The sequence below is a fragment of the Nipponia nippon genome, unplaced genomic scaffold (genome assembly GCF_047370975.1).
Source record: "Nipponia nippon isolate SJK-2023a ecotype South Korea unplaced genomic scaffold, ASM4737097v1 scaffold_3, whole genome shotgun sequence".
NCBI classification, from domain to species: Eukaryota; Metazoa; Chordata; class Aves; order Pelecaniformes; family Threskiornithidae; genus Nipponia; species Nipponia nippon.
The window spans coordinates 20360081-20366080 of NW_028262347.1; positions in this window are offsets into that span (position 1 = coordinate 20360081).

Genomic DNA, 6000 nt, shown 5'->3' on the forward strand with positions numbered 1-6000 from the left:
ATTTGGACTGAGGCAATATCAGAAGTGTATTCAGTGAAGAAAAAAGTTGCACAAGATGGAAAAACCTGCCTCCTTCCACCTCACCTCCCTACCTTTTTTCTTGTTACCTCTCTGTTACTGTGCAGATCTTTCCTTCTCATCTTCATTTTGCACAGATGATCATCACATGGCCTTATTGAAATGAGGTGAAGTTAAATGAGACCTTTTTTGATTTTTTTTGGTAAGCAAATCATCAGACATTCATTTCAGACAAATACATTTCCAACCTCAAGTATTCAAAAACCTTGTACCAAATCTCAGAAAATGATGACTCTAAAAAGAGAAATGTTATTATTTTTAAAACAAATATTCCTTGTATTTGTCATCTGGTTTTGAAATTTTTGGATGTATTTGAAGCCTGCTTTTCAACTTTTCTGCATAAATTTCTTTCTCTAAGAGGAAATTTTCATTTTAAGAAAGGTAAATGGAGGTAAAGATGGCATCATGGAACTGCAGAAACTGAGACTTAGGGGAAAAAAAGAAGGATGTAATCCTAAAACATATTTCTCAGCACACCCAGTTCATGGTGGACTTGTATTTTGTTGTCTTTTCTACATACTTCTTCATTATCTCCTGACTCAGTATTTTTGTCTATACCATCCGTCTCACAGCATAACTTTCTGCTGCTTTGCTTTTCTTTCTGTTTATTTCTGTCTTCTAACATGACATAAAAAAAGTTTTTAACATATCTTTTTTTTCAAGCACATGGTCCTCCTTTTCTTTCTGTTGATATCTTATGATCCTTCTCTTTCATTCCACAAAAGGTCTCTCTCTTTCTGTGCTTCCCTTGTGCCTGCCTGGGCACAAGCCAGCATACTGGCTTGATATTAATTTTCTGCATTTCAGTGTGTGAACTTCAGTTTCTGTTGTTTTCTGAAAAAGACTTCAAGTTGAAGGAACGCTCACTGACAGTTCTTCTCAGTGCTTTTCAATGGGAATATTTGTTGAAAAGAGCAATGATCATTCTTCCCATTGTCAATGTTGCAGTCGTATGAAGCAACTTTCAACAAATGATTTGTATAGCAATTTCTGTTGTTGATTACTGAACTGGTATTATTCACCACTTTCCACTTATTATGGAACCATGAGGAAATTATCCTCTGACTATGTTCTTCCTCATAAGTAAGAAGTGTTTATGTTTATTAGCTAAGTTTGCAGTGAAAACAGAAAAAATGTTAATTCTCGGGCAATCTATTCATTGGGTTTTTTTCTTGGAAATTTGAAGGAAATTAAGTCTGGTATTCAAGATGCTACTTTCCTTTCAACTTAAAATCACACTTTGTAATACACAAAATTGTTGGTCTTTTAAGCATTGTATAAAAATCATATGCACAGAACGATAGAAGACATGATGGTTGACATTTGGTAGTGTTAGGTTAACAGCTGGACTCGATGATCTTTCCAAACTAAATGATTCTATGATTCTATATTGACTAGTGGTCATGCATTTAGGCCTAAATTCAGTCAAGCTTTCATCTTTTTAACTTGCAGAAGCTGCTTTTGAAATATTAATGTTATTTCTACATTGTTGTTGCTATTGTTGCACGCTTGCACTACACTAGTCTGCTAAGGAAGCAGTCATCACTCCTTTTTCACAGATATGGATTGGGAAATTAGCAAAACTGTTTTTTTATGGGAATTATTCTTCTAAGGTACTTCTGTACCTGCATTCCTTGTATCTGCGTAATAAACCACCTTAAGGTCTGTCCTTTGTCTCTTTTAATGGCTGTATTCAGTTTAAGATATTATAGGACACAATGCGAGCAAATTCCGACAGGGGATCTCCCTCCACATAGTGATATTTTGAAACACTGCCACCATGTGGTATGCTAAACTGTGTAATTTCTAATTGAGCTGTTCAGAAGAATCAGAGTACAGATTTAAAACAAAAATTGTGAATGACTGTTTTTTCACATTGTGATTTCCAATACATTGCTACCTAAAAACATTTAACATTAGGCTTTTTTTTTTTTACAGACCTATTTAACTCTCAGATGAATATTTCATTTCAAGTCCTAGCTATTAATAAAAGGTAAACCAGTCAAAATGAAATGATGGGCCTTTAGCGAAATGGTAGTGATAGACTGAAACATTAGCACCTTACAATATGATGAGAATTATGTTACTACTAAATAGAATATTTTAAAGAGTTTCAGAACAAATCTGTGAAAACTGTGGGGTATCATAGAATGCTTAACTTGTAGCTATTCCTCCAAAAGACAGTAAATAATACTGTAGTAAAGATAAGGGCTGGCGACCGGAAGATCACGCGCTGTACGGAAAGAGTTAAGGGTCGACCCTCCCTTGTCTCCGCCCCTTATAACATGACACGCCTACTGCTGGGAGTATAAAGGTAAACTACTGCGCAATAAACATTGAAGCTGAACACCCACACTGTGTGTGCTGACTGTTCCTTCCCCAGCCCGGGTCGGCTGGAGATCCGCCGGTATAACCTTGATATGTAACGAACGCTACATAGTGGTGACCCCGACGTGATCGGCTGCAGGTAGCAGTGATGGAGCTCGCAGAACTCGTAAAGGTACTAAAGTCGGTAGCGACGGAGGTGGGCGAGGATGGGGCGATAAGGAAAAGGCCCACGGGTGACTGCATCCAATGGATGCTACGCCGGGGAGTGCTCGGCGCTCCCACAGAAGTTTTTGGACACCCCAAATTGGGGGAAAATACGCAATGAGCTGACAGAAGCGATCATAAGCAATGTTGGAGGAGCCAGTGACCGGCTTTGCGCCTCGGGAACAGTAGAAAGGGTGCTCAAGAAGGGGTTTGCGGCAAAGCGGTGCTGGCTTGCCGCACGTAGCGCGCTGATGGGGCATGAAGTTCCTGGGAACGAAAAGCAAACGGGTTTAGTCTCGGAGGGGACACAGGCTGGCTGGGAGGGAGCACAGCCAGGGGGGGCTGACCCAGACTGGCCAAAGGGCTATTCCATACCATATGACATCATGCTCAGCATATAAAGCTGGGGGAAGAAGAAGGAAGGGGGGGACGTTTGGAGTGATGGTGTTTGTCTTCCCAAGTAACCATTACGCATGATGGAGCCCTGCTTTCCTGAGGATAGCTGAACACCTGCTTGCCTATGGGAAGTAGTGAATGAATTCCTTGCTTTGCTTTGCTTGCGTGCGCGGCTTCTGCTTTACCCATTAAACTGTCTTTATCTCAACCCATGAGTTTTCTCACTTTTACTCTTCTGATTCTCTCCCCCATCCCACCGGGGGGGAGTGAGCAAGCGGCTGCGTGGTGCTTAGTTGCTAGCTGGGGTTAAACCACGACAGTTTTTTTTTGGTGCCCAATATAGGGTACAAAGCGTTCGAGATAACGACAGATTTAATTGGAATGTGCTAGATCGAAGTTATAGCAGGTATTGCTGTTTAGCTATTAATCGGCAGGTTTCTGTGCTTGCCACGGGGCTTGCTTGCCTTACTGTATATTAGAGTCTAATGCTCGTTAGTGGCTGCTTTTTGCTTTCGCTGCTTGCTGTACTGCTGAACTGCTTATCATCTTACTCCACTGTGCCTGGGAACGTTTTGATAACAGCAATGGCTATGTGCCTGGGCTGGCAGATGGCCAGGGCATCTCTGCTGTTTTTCTGTACTGCTGTACTGGACAGGCTGGAACTCCAGTGTGAACTCGAGTTGAAGGAGTGGCCTGTGGGGCACAGACGGGGCCGTCGTTACTGGGGACTGAGCCAACGGAGGAAGGGGAGGCACAGGGAGGCCATGGCGCAGCGGGAACAAAGGAGTCGGGAAAGGTGTTCCCGTTACGAGTGGGGAGTCTAGAGCAGCCACCCACGGAACCTTCGGCACCTTCTGCACCAGCGGATCCGCCACCTACTCAATACCCCTGGGGCGAGTTGCAACAATGTGTGGAAAGGGAGCTGACTGGTAGGTTGCTGGATTGGGTCCCGGGGGCCAATGTGGGATCCCAGCGGTATTGCGAACTACGTGAAGGAAGATGGCGGGAAGGAGAAAAGGAGGGCAAGACACCATCACCTTCTGAGGACGCCCCGTTGCATCCCAGGGATCGACGGGTGCTGGACACACAGAGAGCAGAGTGCAGGAAAAGATCTGAGGAACAAGGAGAACCGGTGTCACGGCTGACGACATCTAGGGGGGGTGGTAGGGCTCCCCCGGCACTGCCAGTGATACCTGAGCTACCAGAGGGACCCCTTACCCCTGGGGCAGTGGGAAAGCGAACTGGTATTACTTTGCAAGATGCTCGCTCTGTGATTGTTGCTTATCCTGTGTGTTCCAAAGGTCCCCTCTGGGAGGCAGGGGTAAACCCTCGAGGGTTGCAGCCCAACCAAATATGGCAGTCTGATGTTACGATTTATGAATCCTTTAATCCACGTAAGTATCTGCATGACAGTTGATACCTGCAGTGGAGTTATTTTAGCCACTATGCATGCTAAACAAAATGCTCTCGCAGTTATTCTACATTGGCAGGACTGTATGGCGCAACTTGGCATCCCACAAAAAATTAAAACAGATAATGGAGCGGCATATGTCAGCAAGAAGACAAAGGACTTTTGCGCGTGCTGGGATATTCAGTTGAGTCATGGCATTCCCTACAACAGTACGGGCCAAAGCATTGTAGAACGCGCGCATCGCACATTAAAAGAGTTACTCGACCGACTTAGAGAGGGGGAAAAGATAAGCCCAGGAACAGGGGTTCCCCCTCCCCTTGGCCCTCCCTTATTTCGGGCACAGCGTCTGTTGACGACGGCACTAATTACCTTAAATCATACCATTCGAGGGAACACCTATAAAACCCAGACTGCAACCCAGGCACATTTCCGGCTCGATGAGAACGAAGGGCCTTACCCTTTGGTTCAAGTACGGGACCTGCAAACTCGTGAATGGAGGGGCCCGTATTCCCTCCGTTGCCTGGGACGTGGGTATGCATATGTGCAAACCGAGAAAGGGACGCTAGAATGGGTACACAGTCTAAATATTCAACCGTATAAACATTAATCAATTTATTGAGTCTTATCTTGACAGGTTACCATTTCCCTATGCATCCTGATGGTGTGGGGGAGCAATGAGGGAGCCGCGATGAACTACTGGCTGGATTGGGCAAAATCCATGAACGTAACGGATGCGTGTCTGTATATGCCAGCTATTGGACAAGCCTCTACCTGTCTATTGTTCACCCCCTACTTCACTAGAGATAAGGAGGACAGTTGCTGCCACAAGTCAAACCAGAGCTCCACTATCCCAGGCTTACAAAACTGGAATGTTAATAACGCCCAAACTTTTAATAACCGGACTCATAGTCTTGTTACTTGTTCTTGACCTTGTTGTGCTATTACCCTGTCTGTTACGCTTAATTATGCGTTCTATGAGTCGTATATTAAGAAGTCTTACCACATATCGATTATTTTACGCGCAGCTTCCCCAGCGAGATCCAGAGCTACTGGAGCTAAGGGAGGGGGAAATGTAGTAAAGATAAGGGCTGGCGACCGGAAGATCACGAGCTGTACGGAAAGAGTTAAGGGTCGACCCTCCCTTGTCTCCGCCCCTTATAACATGACACGCCTACTGCTGGGAGTATAAAGGTAAACTACTGCGCAATAAACATTGAAGCTGAACACCCACACTGTGTGTGCTGACTGTTCCTTCCCCAGCCCTGGTCGGCTGGAGATCCGCCGGTATAACCTTGATATGTAACGAACGCTACATAATACCTTGTTTTTATACTTATTCAAGGCCTGGATCATCATTGACAATGTTTTGCTCCAAGCTCTGACTCTTGGTTTGTAAGCTTATGTGATGACCCTTTTGTTATGTTAATTAATTTTTCTGCCTCTGTATAAAATAAATGTCATTTATTGTCTCCCAATAAATTTTCTTGAAACACACAAAAAATTTTAAAAAATAATACTCAAAATCAAAAGCATTGATTTTTTCCCAATACATTTTTAAAAAGATTGCTCAGTTGGATATTCTG